General features: G+C 43.9%; 1 long non-coding RNA gene across 1 annotated transcript; it reads left to right on the top strand.

Moving 5' to 3' along the window:
- The first annotated feature begins 7004 nt into the window (after positions 1-7004).
- LOC135364664 (uncharacterized) lies at positions 7005-10723 on the top strand. Its single transcript, XR_010412106.1, has 2 exons — positions 7005-7164; positions 8393-10723. It is a non-coding gene; the product is annotated as an uncharacterized LOC135364664 (long non-coding RNA).
- Positions 10724-11422: the final 699 nt, after the last annotated feature.

Here is an 11422-nt window from a genome sequence, read left to right as displayed (position 1 = left end):
AATTTTGCTTTCCAGAATTTTAATTTTTATTGTTAACATTTTTAAATTATTTTTTAAAATTTAAATTCTAGTTAGTTAGCATAGGGTGCAGTATTGGTTTCAGGGATAGATTTTAGTGATTCATCACTGACATACAACGCCCAGTACACATTCCATCAAGTGCCCTCCTTAATACCCATCACTCATGTAGCCCGTCCCCCCCCACCTCTCTCCAGCAACCCTCAGTTAGTTCTCTATCCTTAAGAGTCACTTATGGCTTGTTTTCCTCTCTCCCCTTCCTATATGTTCATCTGTTTTCTTTCCTAAATTCCTCATATAAGTGACATCATTTGGTATTTGTCTTTCTCTGACTGACTTTTTTCACTTAGCATAATATACTCTAGCTCCATCCACATCCTTTCAAATGACAAGATTTCATTCTTTTTGATGGCTGAGTAATATTCCATTATAAACATTATAAACTATTGGGAGTTCATCAAGATAAAAAGCTCTGCACAGCAAAGGAAACAACAACAAAAGTAAAAGGCAGCCTATGGAATAGGAGAAGATATTTGCAAATGACATCTCTGATAAAGAATTTGTATCTAAAATCTATAAAAAACTTATCAAATTCAATACCCAAAAAACAAATAACCCAGTTAAGAAATGGGCAGAAGGCATGAATAGACACTTTTCCAAAGAAGACATCCACGTACCCCTTTGAATCTGTATGTTTGTGCCTTTTGGATAGATGCTTAATAGTACAATTGCTGGGTCATATGGTAGCTCTATTTTTTACTTTTTGAGGACCCTCCATACTGTTTTTGCAGAGTGGCTGCACCAGCTTGCATTCCTACCCACAGTGCATGAGGGTTCCCCTTTCTCCACATCCTTGCCAACATCTGTCGTTGGCTAACATCATCCTCGCTAACATGTTAGCCATCTGGATGTCTTCTTTGGAAAAGTGTCTATTCATGTCTTCTGCCCGTTTCTTAACTGGGTTATTTGTTTTTTGGGTATTGAATTTGATAAGTTTTTTATAGATTTTGGATACAAACTCTTTATCAGAGATGTCATTTGCAAATATCTTCTCCTATTCCATAGGCTGCCTTTTACTTTTGTTGTTGTTTCCTTTGCTGTGCAGAGCTTTTTATCTCGATGAAGTCTCAATAGTTTATTTTTGCTTTTGTTTCCCTTGCCTACAGTGACATGTCTAGCAAGAAGTTGCTCTGGCCAAGGTCGAAGAGGTTGCTGCCTGTGTTCTCCTCTAAGATTTTGATGGTTTCCTGTCTCACATTTTGGTCTTTTATCTACTTTGAATTTATTTTTGTGTGTGGTATAAGAAAGTGGTCTAGTTTCATTCTTCTACATGTAACTGTTCAATTTTCCCAACACCATTTGTTGAAGAGACACTTTTTCCCCCATTGGACATTCTTTCCTGCTTTGTTGAAGATTAGCTGACCATATAGTTGTGTGTCCATTTGCGGGTTTCTCTTCTGTTCCATTGATCTATGTGTCTGTTTTTATGCCAGTACCATACTGTGTTGATGACTACAGCTTTGTAATATAACTTGAAGTCCAGAATCATGATGCCTCCAGCTTTTTCTTTTTCAGGATTGCTTCGGCTATTTGAGGTCTTTTGTGGTTCCATACAAACTTTAAGATTGATTGTACTGTAGAAAATGCTGGTGGTATTTTGATAAGGATTGTATTAAATGTGTAGATTGCTTTGGGTAGTATAGACATTTTAACAATGTTTGTTCTTCCAATCCATGATCATGGGATGTTTTTCCATTACTTTGTGGCCTTTTCAATTTCTTTCGTAAGTGTTCCATAGTTTTCAAAGTACAGGTCTTTTACCTCTTTAGTTAGGTTTATTCCTGGGTATCTTATTATTTTTGGTGCAATTGCAAATGGGATCAATTCCTTGATTTATTTTTCTGTTGCTTTGTTATTGGTGTATAGAAAAGGAACAGATTTCTGCACATTGATTTTATATCCTGCAACGTTGCTGAATTCATGTATTAGTTCTAGCAAATTTTTGTGTGCTTCCTGGAATTTTTAATTAATTAATCCAATCAATATTTATTGAGTAGGAAGTATTATCAGGTATTATTGTAGGTGCTGTGCAGGAATTCAAAGATGAAATGTGCAAAGAGACAAATTTGTAATTTAGCCAGAGGACTGACAATTTAACCATTTAAGAGGCAGTGATGGGTAAAAATGGCCAGTGTGTTTTTACTGTAGGGGAAGAGAGAACACATCCGGAAGTTTCATGCACAAGTGACCCAGCAGAAAAGTAAAGTTCAGAGAAAAGCAGCAACTTACTTGAGCTGATTTTTGTTTAGCCAGGACTGTGCATGATTTAAAAGATGTGCATGACACACGTAGCTGTACATAAGGCGAGTAGCGTGAAGCTTTGGTTCAAGGTGGACTGTCGGTCACCTTGGATTGACAATGACTACGTGTAGTTATGGAATAATGTAATAATGAGACACTGGATTGATAGAAAAAGTGTGGATTATAAGAACGAATAACACCATGTTTGCAGAGTTCCTATATTAAGACAACACATTATTTATGTGACCTCGGTTTTAGCTTAGCAAGAAGAAATCGGCCAGGAAATGTCCACACTTTTACAGGCAAATATCTTAGCCTCACTGGAGTATTTGGGGAGGGACGTGGGCACAGAGGAAGGGCATGGGAAGTGAGGCAAGAATAAAGGGAGTTACAGGCAGGAATGCGGAGTGGTGTTGGCATTCTGTTGGCGTCTGTGGGCACTGGAGCTTGATTGCCAGGATTTTGTAGGTGCCTTATGGAAAGTGTCTCGGAACAGGCATTTGGGGGACAAGGGAGGGAAGGTTCCCCCAACAGTTTCTGTCTCCCGGTGGTCAAGGGTGGCCCTGAGGGTGTGCACGACCCTGTTCTCTCAGATGTGCTTGTGTGAGTGCCGTGCAGGTCCTCCTGGGCAGCCTGGGGCAGGAAGCCAGAGGACTGGAGTGCTTTCTGATGGGAGATGCTATCACCACAGATGACCAGAGGTGGTCAGAGCCTGCACACAGCTGAGTGGTGCAGTGGCTGGAGGAAGCCGGGGCAGGGAGAACCTACAGAGTTGCACAGAGGGGAGGCAGATGTGGGCAGGCTGAACGCATGGCTCAAGGTTCACCAATAGGAGACTGAACGGGGACCAGACACCAAGGCTGGCCAGAGGCTTTGCCTCCACACCACGCAGCCAATCTCTGTTGACAAAATAAATGGCCATAAAATCAGAGGATTTACCAGTTTGAATGCTGCACATGTCAACAGACGTCTTAATGCTGATTAATTTTGTACTGGCAATATTCCCTTGAGTGATGTGTGCATGTAAGAAATTAACACAGTGAGTACAAATATCAGAAAATAACTGGTAGAGAAGAGATTGCACTAGAACCGAAGATGCCTAAGTTCTCTGCAAAGAAAACACATCCTGCTCTCTATAAAACCAGGAAAGGCATAGATATGTTGGTAGTGCTCTTGTAGTTAGTAAAACTTTACGCAATCTTCAGAAGTATAAGGTGCATGCAGAAGAATCCAAACAAACGTAGCTATTGCGACACCGGAGGGAGGCATCTGATCTCAGGAATTAGAGTGAGCATTTGTACATCGGCCAAATTGCACTAAGCAAGGTGGGGCTTCCTCCAGACCGGGCATCAGAACTCAGACCAGAGTGAGATGGTGAGGCACTTGCTTTGAGCACAAAATTGAACAGGCTTCAGAAACTAGCAATGGAGATGTCTAAGACTTTAATGCAATATTTAAAAAATCAAAATGAATGCCAAAAATCCAACATGAATCAAATACCAAAATTTTCTGTGGAAAGCGGGTCAGCATCGAGGATATTTCTTCTTGCTTCGGGCTTCAGTATGGTTTGACATAGCACTATTGTTGATCGACTTGCATTGATTCTGACTTTTTAAAAATACTACGTACCAATTATGGAATTTTTTGCCACCCTCTCAAATTTGTGCCCAAGATGAGGATTTTATTCTCCCGACCGTAGTTCTAGCCCAGCTGGGAATACTAGCAGGAATTTTCTAGGCCAGTAACGAATTTCTGCCAGTTGGGCCCATGCTATCACATGGCGATCTCAGACTCACCTTGAGTAGTCATATTATTTGTTATTTCATTTTCAACACAGTCTACATAGGAATAGAAAAACCTTTGCATTCAAAATGCAGGTCTGGTTTTAGCCTCTCGACTTAGGAAAGTTTTGATTCTCCCCGTGAGGTCAGCAAAAGGCAGAGAGGTCCAGGTCGCACTGCTGTCCGTCTGCCTGCTCAGCGGCCTTCCCTCCGTCAGGATGAGGTGGCACCAGGAGGCCCAGGCCCTGCAGTGTGCTCCTGGGCACCCCTGTGCTTTGGAAGGCAGCGTTCCTTCAGCTTTTGGCTGCAGCCCAGGAGGGAGGCCCGTGGTCGGGGCCATAAGTGGTTAAATTCCCTCTCGCACGGAGAGGCGATGCTGAAGGAGTGACGTCAAGGATGAGGCGGGCGTGTGGGCACGATTGAAAAATGAGGGTTCCCCGCATGAGAAATGGCTGCTTTGCAAAAGGGCAGCCTGGCTCTCGCCCAGTGTGTCTTCCTATGAGGAATGGGGCCATCTTTTACCTTCCTGCCTGAAAGGGTGTGTGAGCACTTGGGCCTGGCTCCCGGCTCACCCCAGCCATGAATTTGCTGCTTCTTAATGTAAAATCTGCCTTTTCTGGTCATTGTGCCAGTTTATTTATGGCCTGTCTTTGGGGGGCTCTTGATCAATAGATTTAGTCCCACGTATATTTCTTCCTTTCAGTTGTTCTTGGTTATATTTTAAAATTACACAGGACTGCTAATGATTGTGAGCTTGCACTGAGTGAATGGGGTCTTTGGCTGCCGGGCGGCGAGCCTTTAAAGGCTTTGTGACACCAGGTTAATACCAGCCTCCCAGACGGGCCCGTTTCTGGGCTTGGCTTCCACATGGAAGAGGAAGGAAGGAGGCTAGCTGGTGGGAAGGGTGGGCAGCCTGGAGGTGTGCCCACTGGGGATCTGTCCTACTATGGGGTGCTCCAACTTTGTCCTTACTGTCAGAGTTGCATTTGGACAGTTAGAATTACTGAGGGCAAGATGCCAAAGTCCTTCTGTCCGTTTGTCCACTTGCCCTTGGCCGTGTGCCTTCCGATATCAACAAGACAGCCTCGTAAGAATCTCCGGGGTGCCGTGCCCAGGTGAGGCCCGGGAACATCACCTTGGAAGGGCCAAGCAGGTGCCTGGTGCAGGGGGCATTACAATAACAACTGCTCATTGGTCCCTAAGGGAGCACAGCCAGGGGTCATGAGTCCTGCCTAATTTGAGCACAGACAACCGAGCCCAGCAACAGATTTGTGTGATTCAATTAAATTATTGTTTGCATTTTCATGCAAATGAAGATAAGTTCTTCTGGCGCGTGAATTGTGCGTTTAATAAAAGCTGCAGCTTTTTGGACTGTGAGCGGAATGTGTTAACTCGGGTCACAGGGGTGGTCTTGGAGCTGTGCGTTTCCAAGCGCTTCAGCCCACTGGAGCCCAGTAATTCCCACGGATTCGGTAATTCACGGGCAAGATATTCTCACACCTCCCCTTCCTTTGCCTCTTGTATTCCACAGAGCAGCCTTATCTGCACCTATCAATTACGGCGGGTACGGCAGTATTAATTTATTTCCTGGTATCTCTCTCCCTGCGCTTGGTGGGGGCACACTCACTTAAAATACAGATATTTTCCCCCTTGCTGGAGGCTTTGGTGAAACAAGGCCAATATTTGACATTTGGGACTTCAGCTGCTGCATCTCGCAAAGTTTGGATGTGTTAATGAACAGAAATAAAGAGAGCAGAGAGGCTGGAAAATTAGCGGCCAGTGGAGAGCATGCAAACAGGAAGCCGTTTGATTATGTGCATGGGTGCAAAATTAGGAAAAGAATTTGAAATTGTCTTGTGCACAGAGATTCCATTGTTTTCAAAGAATAATTCCATCTATTTTAACATTTTCAAGTGTAATTCCATTGGTAATGGCTCTTCCTTTGATTGTGAGTGATGTTAATTAAAGGTGTGGCTCTGCGTCTGTTTTGGCAGTTAGACTTATATCTTTTGTTTAAAAACTCAGAGTGCTGGCTTTCCTGCCCAGCCTCCCTCCGTGTTTCTGTTTTGGTGATGTGATGACAGACTTACAGTGTTTCCTTGTGTGTATGGTAACAGATGTTTATGTGAATAACAGACTTTTTTATGAAGGCATACACTTTATAGCCAAATACTAATTAAAAATAATTGCATGTAAGCATTTTTGTTTATTCCCTGTTGTGCATCTTTAATCATTTGAAATCACCTGCAGTTGAAAATTGAGGCAAAGATTTGATACTGCAATTATAAGAGGCCATCTGACTGTATATTAGGTAGAAATAGCAACATATTTGAGAGAAAAAAAAATATTAGAGCAGAGTGCCAGGTCATTCTGAAGTCTCTTGTATACTGGGTCAAAATACTAATACATAACTTTGTAAAACTAATAGGATTTTAAGGCATCATTCAACCACCGAAACAACTGCTTCATGAATAATATTCTATACCTGACACATTTTGTGCACTAACAAGCTCATTACAAGTAGGTTTTAATTAGAGGCGTAACAGATGGTTCCCAATAAATATGGGCAGTGGTGACGCCCTGGCCTTAATTTTTTTTTTTTCCTTTTAAAGACAAAAATTGCAGGTAATTGAGAGACTCAGAATTTTAGTCTGGGTTTAATAGTATGTGTTCAATTAAAACAAAGTGTCAAGCACCAGGGATGTGAGTCAGATAGTTGAACGCTGAAATAAGAACACAGGGTTAAAAACGACTTTCCTGTTTAGAAGCGAGCTTCCCCATGCCGTGGCGGGGCCGGGCCACGTGCAGCCCCCGGGGTGACTCACCGCGGCTTGCTCGTCCGGGCTTTGTTTTTAAGCATTGCCTGTCAATGCATTATGAAGAATTAATAAGACATTTCAGAGTGTCCATGAACTCCAACAGCGAACACTCTCACCTCTGTGACATTTAACAAAAACACTTAAGCAGAAAATAAAAGGAATGATTCGAAAAGCGACATGTACCTCTCTGCATAAAGCATTTTAATACTATTTGGGGACATGCGAAGGAAGAGCGAACAGATAAAGTAAGTTCCACTGCACGAATTTTCATTTTAAATGAACCAGACTTGACATTTGTGTTCCGGGCGGGGTAAGGCATTTGGCGAGTCTTGTGCATAAAAGAAGGCTCGGGTTTTGAGGTGGAATTTACTCTTTATTTATTTGGAATCATTTGCCTTTGGTGGAGAGAAAATTCTTCTTTAAAATAAACAAGCAAACTCCAACACACACACACAAAATCAAGAGAAGTTTAGAAATAAATGTATAAGAATTTAAAGAAAGCATCGTTTTGTCAATTTTTCTTTTAAATGGGCTTTTTTTTTTTTTTTTAATAGGGTCGGGGGGCCGTTGAGCGAGAACCGCAAGCCCCTAATGAATGCTGGTACCTTTGTAACCTCCAACTCCATCTGAAAATATGGTTTTCGGAATGTTGGTGTGGACAGCCCTGGAAGCAGGGCTTCGCAGCAGATCGACAAAGGGCTGTTTAAGGGAAAGCAAGAGATCGCAGTGTGCGGGGAGGCTCCTCCAAAATTTCAGAATTAGAAATGGAGATTATTGGACATGCTTTTTTATTCCAAGGGCATTTTCCTGCTGGCTCCCTTCCCACCATGTCCCTACCTTGTTTTTCAAGTGGCATTTCTTCCCGCACACACAGTGGAGTTGCGTTTCATGGTACGCCATTGCCTGAAAATAAGGCCACTTCAGGTATAAAATATTCCACCCATATTCCCTGGGGCAAATCGCTGACATGTAGCAGCTCCTTTGACGTGGAGCCACCAGGCCGACAGACGTGTGGAGAGAGTCACACATCTGCAGCATCCAGCTCCACAGCCAGAAATAGCATTAGTTAGAGTGTGAGGGTTTTAATTTCATTAAGAATTTTTTTGACAGCATGAAACCCCAGAGTCTTGTTCCAGTTGTTCCTATCACTTAAGTAGGGGAGGGGACGGGGAGGCAGGAATAAATCCCCAGGCTGGACCCATAAATTTCACTGTCAGAGGTAAGAAGCGCCCCTCGGTCTTTATCAACTCGTGGTGCTCTTCGTGAAAATTCCACGGACATCCGTGGGAATGTGCAGCACGCTGTGCGGGGTCAGAGGGCCCCATCTGGAATTTGGGCACTGGAGGGCGTGCTGCGTGGGGCCTGCTTTATGCGTGTCACCAAGTGGCATGGTGACTAAGATGCACAGAGAGACAGGGATGTGTCATTCTGAGTGACTTCAGAATGAAAATAACCAAGGCTTCCATTCAACAGATGGAATGAAGAAGCGCTCGTCAAGAAGCCGAGTGAGCAGTATGCGATCTGGCAGAACCTGCCCAGTTCTGATAAGTGTCCTCCGCGTTCTCCCCGCGCTGAGCCTGTTTTCCAACTGCCAACCCCTCTCACTTCCAGACCGTGCCCCCGCCCCCCATCTACTCAGGACAGTTGACAAAGGCCACGACAGCTGTGCATGACAGGTAACGACCAGTCCTTTCCCACCAAGAAGACTGCCTTGCCTCTGGTGACCAAGGGCCAGCAAAAGAGGGAAAGTTATTTCTTACTCTTGAGATGCCAGGATCACAGTGCCCCCAGGACTTGGGACTGTCATCCTTCATGCTGAACTAGTTCACGGGGACTGTAGCGAAGATTAGTAGATGCTTGGCCTCATTGGCATCAGCGCAGAGATGAAACCCAGCCACATGCTGGATGAAGTGGATGGCCTGCGAAGTGAAGAGCCTCGGATAGACTTTGGGAGGCCAGACCGTCCCTGGGTTGCCTGGTTAATCTTGGAAGAGCATTTATTTCTGCCCGTTGCAACTCTGTCTTCTCCCTACCCTGCTGTCTAAAGGGGGTTATTGGTACTGGGTTTTCCAATTGCTTTCGGGAGGTGTCAGTGTTGAAAACACGTTAACCAGACTACACATGAAGAGCACTCTCTTTGCCTTTTGCCAGGAGGCTGTGGTTTGTCCCCTGCCCAGCCCGGTCCACCTTCCAACATACTGGGGATGGGCTCTGCCTTCATTCCTCTGTCTGCTAGAACAAATTACCACAGATGGGGGGCTTACGCAGCAACAATCATGTCTTACAGTTCTGGAGATGAGAAAGTGCAGGAATCAGGGGCTGCCAGAGCCAGCGTCCAGTGAGGACCCTCCTCCTGGCTTGCACATGGCCGTCTTCTTGCTGTGTCTTCTCATAGTGGACAGCAGAGAGAACAAGCACTCTCTCCTGTCTCTTCTTATGAGGCCATTCAACCCATTCACGAGGGCTCCACCCTCATGACACATCACCTCCAAAGACCCAGCTCCTACCACCGTCACATTGGGCGTTAGGCTTCACCATGGGAATTGCAGGGGGGACACAAACATTCATTCCATAAGAGGTTCTTTAATGAGGCTTTGAAGGTTTTTCAAGTGAGTCCAAACAGTGTCTATACCCATAGTGGGTCATTTCCTTGGGAGCATCTTTGTTCCGACTCAAAGACCACTCTCCCAAATGTGGCCCCGTCGGCTGGGTGTGTGCACCCCATGTTTAGCAGAGATGCTGTTGAATTAGAGTAACAAGTGAGAAAGTGAGTCTAGAGGAAAGGTCCCAGGCAGATTTTGAACACAGCCTTGAACAAAGATATTATTACTTTTTACTTTTATTTCAACTTGATTTTCATAAGCTTTCCCTTTGTTTTCCCATAGCATAGCGCTCCATCTAATTGATTTACTTATCAGCCAATTGAAAAGGAAGAGCCAACAAATCCCAGAGTTTAATAAGGACACAAGTTTATATCTAAGGGGGAGCTCACAAAAGGAAGACTATGCATGGTTTTATCAAGAAGTTGGCGCAGGCCTCTTGCTCTGTGCCAGGCACTGGGCACGGGGTGAAGATGACAAGCAGGATGGAATCGGAGTCCCTGCATGAAGCAGCCTGCCCTCCACAATCACACCTTGGTGCACCTTAGTTTTCACTGACGTTATATAGACCTTGTGTTGTATGTATTAAAATGTGCTTTGGGCCATAGGTCTGATACATCTGTGCACAGTCAGTGAATCTACATAATATCCCAATCCAGAAACAAATAGGGAGTCAGGCTAAATTTTGCCATATTCATATTCATATTCATTCACTCACTCATCCATTCACTCACTCACTCATTCACTCATTCATTCATTCATTCACCATTCATCATTCATCATTCATTCATTCCATGCCAGAAAGGACTGCCTCCCCATGAAAGCCAGCATGGGGTGAGGGGGATCTCTCCGGAGTCACCTGAGCCCCCTCCCATTTCTCAAGTGGAGCAAAGCCCCCGTTCGTCTCTAGTCAACTCATCTAAGAGAGCGGCTGCCTCACTTCAATTAAGTTTGAATTAATTCTTGCTGGTTTCCTTTACAAAAACATCCAGGTTTTAATTGTTTCACCTAATTACTGGACTGCGACCCAGATTTAAGACCTGACACAGGTGATAGAAAACGATGGGTTTCCTTTGATTATATTCACTTATTGTCTCAAGAGCTTTTCGGAGCAGACTATTCCTCCTTTTTGTTACTCCTTATTTATAAGTCTGACCTTCCAGACTCTCCGACTGAATGAAATTTCCCTAAATAAACATGAGATCTCTGAATGTCTATGTCTTCACATTTAGGATCAAATCTGGTTGTAATTGTCCTCAGACCAAGGCTACAATGGTGTTTGATCAAATGAGAAAAATCTACACTTCAATCCACAACTTGTGTGTCTACCCAAATTGTGCAGGAGGCTTAAAGAACAGAGACCTGCAAATTCTATGGATGCTAATTATAGTATTCATTTCTAGCTACATATTTGCATGCAAATATCAGCCTGTATAAATTTGGCATTGAAAGCACCCCAAGGCTCCAGTCTGGCAGATGGGTATTGGATCACAATAAAACTTAACAGTACCTGGGGGCTTTGGGGCCAAACAGAGGCTCTGAGCAACAGGAGAGCATCCGTCTTTCCTTCTCTGGGATGACAGTGTGGGCTTTATACATTGTTCTGGCCAGAAAATATTTAAGAGGTGATTTGGAGAAACTTTTGGCTGATAGCCAATTTCCTTTAATGTTCTGCAGACAGTCTGTAGATCTTGGAAAGTAGGACATCTTTAAATCAATTTATTTTGTTTTACTTTAAGTTGAGGAGAATTGGCATAAGCTGGGAGGATAGCATAGGCCACTCCATGGCTTCGCGGGGACTCTGGCGGGAGGTAGGAGGCAGGTGCTGAAGGAGGTCTACATAAACCCTGGGATCAATTTCCCATCTTTTTTTTTTTTTTTTTCATGAAGAGTATTGCAAAGC

This window comes from Mirounga angustirostris, unplaced genomic scaffold, assembly GCF_029215605.1.
Source record: "Mirounga angustirostris isolate CCGP_5_RB_7025 unplaced genomic scaffold, mMirAng1.0.hap1 SCAF_6, whole genome shotgun sequence".
Lineage (NCBI taxonomy): Eukaryota > Metazoa > Chordata > Mammalia > Carnivora > Phocidae > Mirounga > Mirounga angustirostris.
This window is presented reverse-complemented; position numbering and strand designations above follow the sequence as displayed.